This window comes from Dipteris shenzhenensis, chromosome 4 (assembly GCF_047967505.1).
Source record: "Dipteris shenzhenensis isolate YYH24624 ecotype China chromosome 4, Dip_SZ_1.0, whole genome shotgun sequence".
In the NCBI taxonomy this organism is placed as follows: Eukaryota; Viridiplantae; Streptophyta; class Polypodiopsida; order Gleicheniales; family Dipteridaceae; genus Dipteris; species Dipteris shenzhenensis.
In genome coordinates this window covers 130,422-144,008 of record NC_141599.1, presented here as the reverse complement: position 1 = coordinate 144,008, position 13,587 = coordinate 130,422, and the positions used below count along the sequence as shown (strand labels likewise).

The 13,587-nt window shown below is 40.1% G+C and overlaps 3 pseudogenes; 1 reads left to right on the top strand and 2 right to left on the bottom strand.

Annotated features, from left to right (window-relative positions):
- Positions 1 to 5,072: 5,072 nt before the first annotated feature.
- LOC147902290 (uncharacterized) lies at positions 5,073 to 5,744 on the bottom strand (annotated as a pseudogene).
- A 4,678-nt stretch (positions 5,745 to 10,422) lies between these two features.
- LOC147902287 (uncharacterized) overlaps positions 10,423 to 13,587 on the bottom strand; it is a 36,861-nt pseudogene continuing 33,696 nt past the window's right edge.
- On the top strand, positions 11,407 to 12,295 carry LOC147902289 (uncharacterized; annotated as a pseudogene).

Here is a 13,587-nt window from a genome sequence, read left to right as displayed (position 1 = left end):
TGGAGGAGGACGTGGTAACTCTAGAGGCAGGGGGAGCCAAAGAGGTCGTGGTGGATGGCAAAGAGGTCAAAATTCAAACAACAATGTTGAATGCTACTATTGTGGTAAAATGGGTCATATGGCTAAAGACTGCTATAAAAAGTAGAATGACATCATGAATGGAAAATTGCAGCAAGGAAATTATGCACCTTCTAGTAGACAGAGTGATGACAAAAATGAGCATCTGTTTATGGTGCAACACATGACCAATTCTGTGACAAGTGCAGAAGAAAGCAACGATGTGTGGTATGTTGACTCAGGTGCATCAAACCACATGACAGGTCATTCAGAATGGATTCAAGATGTAAGGAAAATGAAAAAACTAGGATTTGTGGAGACTGGTGATGATACTGCACACCCTATTGTGCAGATTGGTAAAATTCCTTTGTCTATGTAGGATGAAAAAAAGAAATACTTGTCAGATGTAATTCATGTCCCGAATATCACCAAGAACCTGGTTTCTGTTGGTCAAATGGTTGAGCAGGGCTTGTAGGTCAGATTTAATCCTCATGGATGCTTTATTGAGGAAATGAAAAATAAAGGTCGCTTGATAGCAAAAGAAAAGAAGCAGGGCAGGATGTTTACATTGGATGTGCACATGGCTGAATTAAGTGCAGCAATGTTTACACATGGGACCGGTGTAGTTGCAGATATTGATATCTAGCATAAACGTGTCGGTCATGTTAATGTACAGTGACTTAAATCAATGCAGGCCCAAAATATTGTTGTAGGATTGCCTAAATTCAAGGTTGCAGAAATGCATAAGGTATGTGAAGCCTGTCAATTTGGAAAACAAGCAAGGAAACCATTTGCTAGACATATTCAAGAGAGTAAGAAGCCATTGGAATTAATCCAATCTGATGTGTGGACTACTAAAGCCGCATCTATTGGAGGTTGTCATTATTTTGTCACTTTTATTGATAACTACAACACAAAAGTTTGGGTGTATTTTATGAAAAAGAAAAGTGAAGTGTTTGGGCATTTCAAAGCTTTTAAAGCTATGGTTAAAAAAGAAACAGGCCTGCAAATAAAATTCCCAAGATCAAATGGAGGGCGAGAATACCTCTCAAACGTGTTTGCAAGGTTCTTGCAAGAGCATGGCATAAAGCAGCAATATTCATGCAGTCATACACCACAGCAAAATGGACTTGCAGAAAGGAAAAACAGGCATATTGGAGAGGTATCTCGTGCCATGCTCAATGAAAAAGACATGCCAAATATTTATTAGGCTGAAGCAGTTGCTACAACAATCTACATAATGAATAGGACTCCCATTGCAGCAATACATGGCATGACTCCAAAGTAGAGGTATACTGGTAGGAAACCAGATATTTCTCATTTGAAAATTTTTGGTTGCATTGCCTATGTTCTTGTGCCAGATGAGTTGAGGTCCAAGTTGGATCCAAAAGCTGAGAAGTGCATCTTTATTGGTTATTCTCTGTAGCAAAAAGGGTATAGATGCTATAACCCTTCTACTCGTAAGTTTACAGTGAGCAGAGGTGTTGTTTTTGATGAGATGAGCAGCTAGTATAAACCAGTAAATGCGATTGATGATGTAGATGCACAAAATGGTAATGCTGCACAGAATTCACAATAGTAATCACAAAATATTAGCGGACTTGGAGTGTCCTCTAGCAGTGGTTCACATTCTTTGCCATGGACAGGCAGATTGAGATCAAGAGAATCTCCTCAAAGCAATGCAGATAGTGGTATGCATGTATCATGAAAAGGAAAAGAGAAGGTAGATCAGTCCATGTTTGATGTGAATGCAGGTCACTCTTATGTGGATGGTGAATCCAGTGGCTCAGAACAGATCATTGATGATGAGTTGGGTATTTTTTCTGTTGTTACACATGGAGTAAGAAAGACCAGGGATGTTTTGAGAGCACCTGGAAGTGAGCCTATTTTGTGCAGGTCTACCAGAGCTAGGTATCCTATGGATAGGCTGAAATATGATGGATTTATAGCCATTCACTATGCCTATATGATCAAGGTGATACAGGAATCAGAACCCACTTCCTTTGAGCAAGCCATGGGAAAAGAAAAATGGGAGAAAGCCATGGATGAAGAAATGGATGCCTTGGAAGCAAATGCTACATGGGAATTGGTGCCTTTGCCTAAAGACAAGAATGCAATTGGCTGTAAGTGGGTCTATAAAGTGAAGCACAATGCAGATGGTTCTGTGAACAGATACAAGGCAAGATTAGTTGTCAAGGGGTATGCATAGACATATGGCATTGATTATGAAGAAACATTCAGCCCGGTTGCAAGGATGGCAACTGTAAGAGCAGTCATTGCTATGGCTGCATCAAAGGGATGGTCTTTACATCAGATGGATGTAAAGAATGCCTTCTTGCATGGTGATTTGCAAGAAGAGGTCTATATGGAGCAGCCACCAGGTTATGTGCATGCTATTCATCCTGAGTTTGTTTGCAGGTTGAAGAAAGCATTGTATGGCTTGAAGCAAGCACCTAGAGCATGGTCTAACAAGATAGGATAGTATCTTGTCACTGTTGGCTTTTAGATTTCCAAGGCAAATTTCTCACTTTATGTGAGAAAAATAGAGAAAGGTATTATGCTGCTTGTCATTTATGTTGATGATTTGATCATCACAGGTGATAGTGATGAAGATATCCTTCATGTGAAAATGCTATTGAAGTAGAAGTTTGAGATGAAGGATTTGGGAGAGCTGCATTATTTCTTGGGCATTGAGGTGCTTAGATCACCAACACGGATACGGTTCTTACAGAGGCAGTATGGATTAGACATGCTGTCCAAATATGGGATGACAGGCTGTAAGCCTATTTCAGTTCCTTTGGAGTAGAATGTGAAGTTGAGTGCAGATGCAGGTGAGCTTTTGGAAGACCCTACTATGTACAGACGCATAGTAGGAAGTTTGATTTATATGACTATTACCAAGCCAAATTTGAGCTATGCTGTTGGATTGGTAAGTCAATTTATGCAGGCTCCAAGGAAACTGCATTTGGATGCAGCTAGACGCATACTCAGGTATGTGAAGTCCACATTGCAGTATGGACTATTTTATGAGACTGGGGTTAAGATACAGTTGCATGGATACACTGATGCTGATTGGGCTGGTAGTATTTCTAATAGACGATGTACTAGTGGATATGTGTTCTCTTTTGGGAGTGCTGCAGTCACTTGGAGCAGTAAGAAATAGCCTACAGTTGCCTTGTCAAGCATAGAGGCTGAGTACAGGGGTGCAGCAATGGCTGCATGTGAGGTAGCTTGGTTGCATAAGCTACTTTATGATATGCATCAGTCTATAGATGGGCCAGTTGTCATTTATTATGACAACATGAGCAGTATACACTTGGCAAATAACTAGTCTATCATGCTAGAACAAAGCACATTGAGGTGCATTATCACTATGTGCGAGAGAAGGGTTTACTAGGTCTTATTGATCTAGTTTATGTTAGCACAGAGGATCAGGTAGTTGATATATTCACGAAGGCATTGGGCGCAAAGAAGCTGCATAAGTTCAGAGACCTGCTTGGTGTGTAGGAATTGGGATTGAGCTTGAGGGGGAGTGTTGAGATATCGAGCTCCACTCATGATATGCCAGGATGACCATTGTGCATTTATGTCACTAACTCATTAGCCATAGATGCGGTTGGTACACCACCCATGAATAATAGCTGGATGACATCTATCCTTATCTACTCTAGTTGTGGCTCAGTTAATGTGCCACCTTAGTTAGCTGAGTTTGGTTTGAGACCCACATATAGGGTTCTTCTATTTCTTTGTACTTGAGTTCTTTTGGCTTTCACAACTAAGAAGAGGAAAAATGTTTTCAGCCTCCACCTTTGTGTGTATTCCCCGATTGTGTATGTGAGAAAGCCGCAAATGAGACTCCTTCCTTCTCTCCCACTATCTTCACACAGAATTGTATACACTATTGTGGCACTGAAATTTGAGATCTTTTGATGCCAAAAATGTATAAAATAGAGTTGAGTTGTGAGCTGGATATAAACTCCTACGTGGGAGCATACTAGAAGAGTTTTTTTGGGGTGATTTGTGTAAAGTGTCCAAGCTCAAACTGAGTTTTTTGTAAAGATACTTGAAATAAATATTGTTGATACTCCTAGGTGTGGTATTTTTGGGTGTGTTGTGTCTGTATGTGAAAGTGTGACACTCTATAAAGGCATATATAGCTATATGGCTTCTGTGTCATCAGCATGTATGATCGCAACCATAGACATGCGTGTAAAAGCGTGTGTATGATAAAGTACAAATGCACTTATACATAGGTGTATACACGCATTTTACCAGTGTTGCTGTGCTATTACATGCATTTGCACTAGAGCTCCCGCACTTATACATGCGATCTTGATAGACTTTACACACATATACATGTGAATAGAGAGCAAAAATAAAAATTCTAGAGAGTGCTACTTGGTGCTTAAATGCTATTCTAGCATTCCAACACCAAATAGCACTCTCTGAGAAAAAAAATTGGGTGCATGGCACCATCCACAGAGAACATTTTGTGCATTGTGAAGACACGAATCAAGAACGTCACGAATGCAAACATTACCAATACACGATTCAAGACAAACATGAATGCAATACTATCAAAATTTAAGGTGTGCTAAAATAAATCCATGGCTTTCATTATGCAAAAGCATATATACAAGGGAGTCCATATGTTGAAATAACCCATGGTTTAAATTATAAACAAATATATATGTAATCATTGGTTTGTAAAAAAAAACCCATGGCTTCAGTTTCAAATATATATATACAATCACATCCACAATACGGATGTGATACTATGAGTCTGAGTACTACTCAGACTCAAATGATGACCAGCCACTCCCTCCAGTATTAGATGTGCTCACATCAGTATACATGTCTAATGTGGAGTGCAGAATAGGAGTAGGAGTAGAGCAAGAGCAAGAGCGGTACAGCAGCTTGTGCCTATTCAAGTAAGATATCATATATAAGTATATCTATATGTAATTCAAAATTTAATAAACCTAAATCATACATTTAGATTTTTCAAGTACCTATTAACCGTATGGTCTCATGGCCTCCTCAAACTATGCATCCGTAATACGTCCCCGTGTTCTGAAGAGGGCACACATGTCGCATCTACTATGCTGGCGAGCATACATAGTTTCATGAAATGTGGGCTTCCTCCCCAATACCCATCACTATAACATAATCAACACAATCTATTAGATTAAAATAATCATAAAATCAATAAATTAAGTAAAAATTTAAATAATGTAATAAGATACAAACTCTACCTCGCGTGACTCAACACCTCTAGATCCAAAATGCGAAGATCCAATGGTGTCCATCTGGATGCATCGTGCCTCCACATGTTGCCTACTCTTCACACCACCTTCTACTCGTTTCTTTGCCTTCTTTCAATCGTGTTTGTGGGCAATGGCAATTTTCTCCATGGGATAGCTACCTGCCTCCCAATTTGCCCCATCATCATACACAAGTTTCTTAAGGTGAGATCTTTTATTGCTTAAGATCTCCCTTATTTGCATCCTTTCCCATACATCTGAGAATGCCACATGTGGGGGATTGGGGTACCGAGTATGTATAGCCTCTATCACCTTTCCAACTAATCGACTATTTTGATCATTGAATTTAATAAAATAATTTCTGTACAAATTTGACACTACCCCACGCATGTACTGCATTACCTCTTTCCCCCTTGTATCCATCACTATCCCGCCCCTATCCGTCACATCATAGTATATTATTGCCTACATGTCTCTCACCTCCTCCTCATCCTCATTGTCTCCTCTAACTCCTTTTCTACCGTGTGCCATACCACTGAATCCACCAAAGCACTCGCCGCATCCTCCACTCCCACTCTCCCTACTATGGTGTCTACTCTACTTTGTACTATGGGTGGAGTCATAATTGGGAGATTGTGCACGTGATTGTGGATGTGACACAATTTGTGACAATGACTGTGAGGGAGTACGTGATGGTGGTTGTGAGCCTTGACGTGACGGTGCCTGGGAGGACGTGTGTGAGGGTGTCTGGGAAGGACTATGTCTCCTTGATGGGGGTGGGAGAGGAGAAGCATGCCTTCTCACTGGACTCACATGCATAGATGGTAGTGGAGTGACATTGGCACTCGGGAAGGGAAGGTGAGTTGGAGGAACTATGGAGAGGTATTGCGGTGGTAGACATAAGTAGGCCTCCCTCCTTTCGACACTTCGACTTGAAAGTAGTGTTGATGTGGTCAGTGCATGACTTTCTAGGATACAATAATTGTTTTGGTAAGAATTCAAATTACCTCTCTACTCTAATACGATTGGCTATATTAATCAAAACTATTGACTTTATTATTCTAACTTTTATTTATATTTTAACATGTTTGAAAACTTTGGGTAGACATGCATGTCCTGTTTGTGGCCCTTCTTTAGTACATGAGTATGTTGACGATTTATGTAAGACCATATTTGATAATCATCATCAATTTCTCCCATCAAATCATCCTAAATACATTACTAGTAAGAGTAACATTCCTCCACAAATACTTCATGCAAAAGATTGGGAGCGCATTTGGGAGTCTACAAATGTTCTTTCTCCAGTTGGCATGAACAGGTATCAAAATCTTGAGAGTGCTATTGGTTACTAGAATGTTGGAATGACATTCAAGCACCCAATAGCACTCTCTGGATTTTATTTTGCTCTCTGTTCATGTGCATGTACTCTATTAAAAAACGCATGTATAAGCGCGGAACATCTGTTAGGAACGCGTGTATAGGTGTAGTAAAACTGGTAAAAAGTGCCATGCATAAGGCTGTGTATTAGTGCATCTGATGGGGTTTATACACGACTAATGGATGAATTTTTATTGCAAAATATGGATCCATGAGTATAACAATATTGTTTTGTCCCTTCATGTAGTAGTACCTTTTCTTGCATGGCTGGATGTGTTTCTACACCGGGTGGATGTGTTTCTACACCTTAAATTTGGAAATGGAAATCAACAATTGTAATGTCATCCAACAATTGCAATGGAGTAGATGTCACGAAACCCACACTTCAAATTTGGCAACAGAAGTGCATGGTTGAAATGACACACAAAACAAATGCATGAAAGCATCAGTTTTTTAAATTAACAAAGAGTGCAATCAGTCACTTTAGTTATTGTTTCATTCCTGGGAATAGTACTTTTGTCACAAATGGATTCATTTATGTACCTGTATGTTATGTTCTGATGTACTTGCTCTATCTATCTTTACATGACCAACCCAAACCAGATTCAAAACTTTTGGACCGAAAAGAAGTCAAGTGTCATGAATTCATTGGATTGAGCACAGTAAAAAAAAGGTTGATAAGAAGAGCTCCAAAACATAATATGGCAAGAAACATGATCATTAAATAGCAAAATTTTCCCCCATGGAGATTGGGGATGGCAAGAAAAGCTCCAAAAATGTAATCACTAAATAGCAAGCTTTTACCTCTGTTGGTTACTGTGGCCTTGGGGAGCTCCACTTGTTCCTAGCTTTCTCCATCGTTGCCCCGATCACTTGAATTTGTGAGGTCTCCTTAAAAGAGAATTACAATTCTTCTTCAACGACCATTGTCTTCTTATCCAAGAGGTGCGAATGGAAATTCTAGTGGGTTCATTAGCTCTACATATATTCTGCTTCACCAACTTGCTTAATCAGCTTTAAAAGTTTGAAACTTACTATATGCGAAATTAGTCTAGCATAGCTGAGAAGTTCCAGTTGGATTGGACGACATGCACCACGCCTTTGTCAAGGTCTCTGCTGAAATTAGTGTAGATGGTTGATGTAGAGTCTGCAAAATCCTCAATGCACATGGTGCTGTAGTTACCAGTAGTGTTAACACTCACGTGCAGGGCCAGGATGCATTTTAGCTCGGCGGCTACGGTTGCGAGCAGAGAGAAGAGAACAGCCATGGGCAAGGGCACAGCAACGGGCTGGGCATCAATGGGAAGATGATTGTCGTCGTCATTGTTGTTAGACATGGGCAAGGTCAGAACTAGAGACTCTAACCCTCTAGGGTTAGGAAGATTGATGTCATGGTTGTAGTTGTTGTTGCTACTGGCACCGTTGTCACTGTTGCTGCTACTGCTGACGACGACGCTGTTGCTGTTGCTGGTGTCATGGTTGTTGCTGCTCGTGCTGTTGTTGTGATGATGGAGAGACGGATCGAGCATCAATTGGACTCCCAACAAGCCAGCAATCTGTCTCCATGAAGGTGATAATCCCTTGGAGCTACAAGCACCTCCTTTCAAAAGAGGAATGCTCAGCCAATCGCCCTGATGACCATTGGGCTTCCTCATCGACAATCTTGGATGCCCTCCTGTTTGCAGACAAACCCAACACACTTTCATGGAACTTCCAGGAAAAATCCTCTTCTTCACTGCCATCATGAATTGCATCACCGGCTCCATAGTTAGCTCCGAATCCCCCGAATCCCTCAACCTTATCGCAAACCAATTACAGTGCCTCTTCACGTATGCCACCTCCTGCCCCTTGTAATCGTGCGCAATATGGCTGGGTTGCTCCCTCAAGTGCTCCACGAGCTGCAAGTGGTTCAAATTCTGGGCATCCTCTTGCCTGCAGTTGATGGAGTCCTGGATGTGTCTGGAGGTTGCAAAGATTACAACATCCACTACGGTAGCAGTAGCTTGAGGCACAATGAGTGGTAAGTAAGGCTCCATTGCAGGGTAAGATTTGTGTGCAATGTGATGAAGGACGTGTGTGCAATGTGATGAAGGGCTTGGCCCTCGTTAAAATCCTAGTTGTGGTCAAGCACCTAGGGGTGTCCACTTAGTATTATATCTAACTTTCCAATGAATTCAACATAAAAGATATTTTTAATTAATTTTTTTTCTCACATTTTCAGTGATAGAAAGATTCCATTAAAAAAACTTGGGAAAAAGTCTTAGAGATGAAATTAAAAAAAGGTGCACTTTATTTTTTAAAAATTCACAAATAAGGGGATTTATAAATGTTCCTTGAACGCACACAATACATAAGTCTTATACATAGTGAACCCCAAGAGTCAAGCACCAAATGATGGTTTCTCAAGGTCATCAACTTTTACATGAGGTAGTTGCAATTGCGACAACAAACAAGTGTGACATGGGACCACCAAGCACTCAACGTCATCCTTTGTCTATACTACATTGCACTCCAATTGGCATATTCTTACATAGTCCCAAAGATCAGATATAACATGTGCCAAGATGATGGGACCATTGCCATTTAATATTTGACTTTCATGTCATTTTAGAAAAAGCTACTTTGGGAACTTCGTTACATCTTTTGGGTTCATTATAGAGTCCACAATCTCCTTATTTCAAAAAAATAAAAAAGAACTTTCATCCCAAATTAACTTGCATGTTGGTTAGTTGCTTGTGATTTATTATTCCTTCATTAGTCTAGACATTTATAGACAAGCATGTGGATGTGAGCGTATTATTCCCCCGTATTAGTGTTACAAGGCTCAAAAGCCGATTAAGGAGACCATTAATATTATTTGAGCCCAACTTGGTGATTGGACCACATAGATATCCTCAACCTATTTAAATATAAGACCAGTGTTAACGGATTTCCTACTACATCATTCCATGCAAGGCCCCAAATGCCATGTTGTACCAGGTGATATCTCATCAAGGACACATCATCATTTGCTTTGTGCCACATGATTCTGCACTCATTGCTTGAAATGTCCATGCATGTTATGTGTCACATCACAAGGGTGTGATGACACATCATTAACATCCATACCACATCAACATGCATGAATTTGCATGCATGCACACTTGAAAGTCATAGGAATCTAGGATATGAGACATCTCTCTCTCTCTCTCTCTCTCTCTTTCTCTGTCTCTCTCTCTCTTGCATAATGGTCGATGCTAGTAGGTAGTATGAATTACACACATAAGAGCACATGTATATATGATTGATGGCATTACAAAATATAATTTCAATATACAAGACTTGGAAAACACTTACTTGGAGCATCTTGTGCCAATCGTGGGACTTCAACCCATATAGTTTCTCAACACCTCTTTTCTTAGTGGTTGTGAAGGCTCCCTTCAATGATCTCATGCATCCAGTGGGAGTACGCAAAGTAGTGATGTCCTGCTTTACCTGCTTCTCCTCTTTCTTTGATATAATCCATGGTGCACACAGAAGATGAACGTGCCCATCCTCCTCTTGTGGACAAGCTTGACGCATCCGTCTTATAATGCTCAAGTCCTCCTATACGCTAATATTGTTTCATTTACTAGTAACATGTTCCCAAATACCAGATGCCACATTCCTGAAGATGTGCATGGGATCAAGAAGATGGTTGATCTTAAGATGGGTCCAACATGGTAGCTTGAAAAAAATGGAGTATCTACACAAGAGATGCTGGAACAAGATTCTTCATGGGATCTATAATCCAATTAGAGACTACACAAGATAAAATTGAAAAAAATTAATATACCTATTCATGCCAACTAGAGAAAGAACATTTGTAGGCTCCTAAATGCGCTCCCGAACTTTTACACGAAGTATTTGTGGAGGAATGTTACTCTTACTAGTAACGTATTTAGGATGATTTGATGGGAGAAATTGATGATGATTATCAAATATGGTCTTACATAAATTGTCAGCATACTCATGTACTAACGAAGGGCCACAAACAAGACATGCATGTTTACCCAAAGTTTTCATACCTATTAAAATATAAATAAAAGTTAGAATATTAAAGTCAATAGCTATAATTAATTTAACCAATAGTATTAGAGTAGAGAGGTGATTTGAATTCTTCTAGAACAATTAATGTATCTTGGAAAGTCATGCATTGTCCACATCAACATTGCTTTCAAGTCAAAGTGTCGAAAGGAGGGAGGCCTACTTACATCCACCACTGCAATACCTCTCCATAGTTCCTCCAATTCACCCTCCCTTCCTGAGTGCCAATGTCACTCCACTACCGTCTATGCCTGTGAGTCCAGTGAGATGGCATGCTTCTCCTCTCCCACCCCCATCAAGGAGACATACTCCTTCCTAGACACCCTCACGCACCCCCTCCCAAGCACCGTCATGTCAGGGCTCACAACCACCATCACGTACTCCCTCACAGTCATTGTCATGAATTGTGTCACATCCACAATCTCATGTACAATCTCCCAATTGTGACTCCACCGGTAGTACAGAGTAGAGAAGACACCACAGTAGGGAGAGTGGGAGTGGAGGATGCGGCAAGTGCTTTGGTGGGGGAAGTGGTAGGGCATGCGGTTGGAAAGGAGTTAAAGGAGACAATGAGGATGAGGAGGAGGTGAGAGACGTGTAGGCCGTAATATACTATGATGTGATGGATAGGGACAGGATAGTGATGGAAACAAGGGGGAAAGAGGTAATGGAGTACATGCGTGGGGTAGTGTCAAATTTGTATAGAAATTATTTTATTGAATTCAATGATCAAATTAGTCGATTAGTTGGAAAAGTGATAGATGTTGTATATAGTCGGTACCCTAATCCCCCACATGCGACATTCTCAGATGTATGGGGAAGGATGTGAATAAGGGAGATCTTAAGTAATAAAAGATCTCACCTTAAGAAACTTGCATACGATGATTGGGCGAATTGGGAGGTAGGTAGCTATCCCATGGAGAAACTTGCCACTGCACACAAAACGAGTGGAAGGAGGCAAAGAAATGAGCAGAGGGTGGTGTGAAGAGAAAGCAACATGTGGAGGCATGATGCATCCAGATGGAGACCATTGGATCTTCGCATTTTGGATTTGGAGGTGTTGAGTCATGGGAGGTAGAGTTCGTAAGTATCTTGTTACCTTATTTATTTTTTACTTAATTTATTGATTTTATGATTATTTAAATCTTATAGATTGTGTTGATCATGTTACAATGACGGGTTATGGGGAGGAAGCCCAGAGCCCATGAAACTATGTATGCTCACCATCATAGCACATGCAACACATGTTCCCTCTTCAAAACATAGGGACGTATTACAGATGCCTAGTTTGAGGAGGCCATGAGACCATACGGTCGACAGGTACTTGAAAAATCTAAATGAATGATTTAGGTTTATTAAATTTTGAATTACATATAGATATACTTACATATGATATGTTACTTGAACAGGCACAAGCTGTTGCACTTACTGATGCTTCGGATCTTGAAGATCCACCTGGCTCCACTGCTCTTGCTCTTGCTCTACTCCTACTCCTATTCTGCACTACACATCCGGCATGTATACTGATGTGAGCACATCTGATATTGGAGGGAGTGGCTTGTCATCATTTGAGTCTGAGTAGCACTTAGACTCATAGTATCACATCTGTATTGTGGATGTGATTGTATATATATATTTGAAACTGAAGCCATGGGTTTTTTTGGACAAACCAATTTGATTATATATATATTTGTTTATATTTTAAACCATGGGCTATTTCGACATATGGATTCCCTTGTATACATGCTTTTGCATAATGAAAGCCATGGATTTATTTTAGCACACCTCAAATTTTGACATTATTGCATTCATGTTTGTCTTGAATCGTGTATTGATAATTTTTACATTCGTGATGTTCTTGATTCATGTCTTCACAATGCACAAAATGTTATCTGTGGATGGTGCCATGCACCCAAATTTTTTTTTTAGAGAGTGCTATTTGGTGTTGGAATGCTAGAATAGCATTCAAGCACCAAGTAGTACTCTCCGGAATTTTTATTTTTGCTCTTTGTTCGCATGTATATGCATGTAAAGTCTGTCAAGATTGCGTGTATAAGTGCGGAAGCTCTGGTGCAAATGCATGTATTAGTGCAGCAACACTAGTAAAATGCATGTATACACCTGTGTATAAGCGCATTTGTACTTCATTATACACATGCTTTTACATGCATGTCTATGGCCACAATCATACATGTGCTAATATGTGGATACGCTGCTTTTTGTTCACATCATTTTGTATGAGTCCAATCCCTTGTAGTGGCTCACAAGTTGTGTAAGACCATATTCCATAATCATCATCAGATTTCTCCCATCAAATCTTACTATGTTGTGAGTAAGAGTACTATTCCTCCACAAACACTTCATGCAGAAGATTGGAAGCACATTTGGGAGTCTGTAAATGTTCTCTAGATGGCATGAACATGTACGGTAATGTTTTTGAATCTTGTTTATGTAGACTATTGGATTAAAGATCACCTAGAGTAATCTTGTTTGGCATCTCGTGTAGGTACTCCATCTTTTTTCAGCTACCATATTGGATGCATCTCAAGATCAACCATGTTCTTAATCCCATGCACATCTTGAAGAATGTGGCATCTGGTAATTGGAAATATGTTATTGGTAAATGAGACAATGTCAGTGTAAGGGAGGACTTGTGGGTTGTAGAATGGATGCATCAAGCTTGGATGATGAGAGGAGGGTGGGCATCTTCATTTTCTATGTGCACCATGGATTATATCAAAGTAGGAGGATATGCATGTGAAGCAAGCCATCACTACTTTGTGTACTTCCATTGGATGTGTGAGATCATTGATGGGAGCCTTTA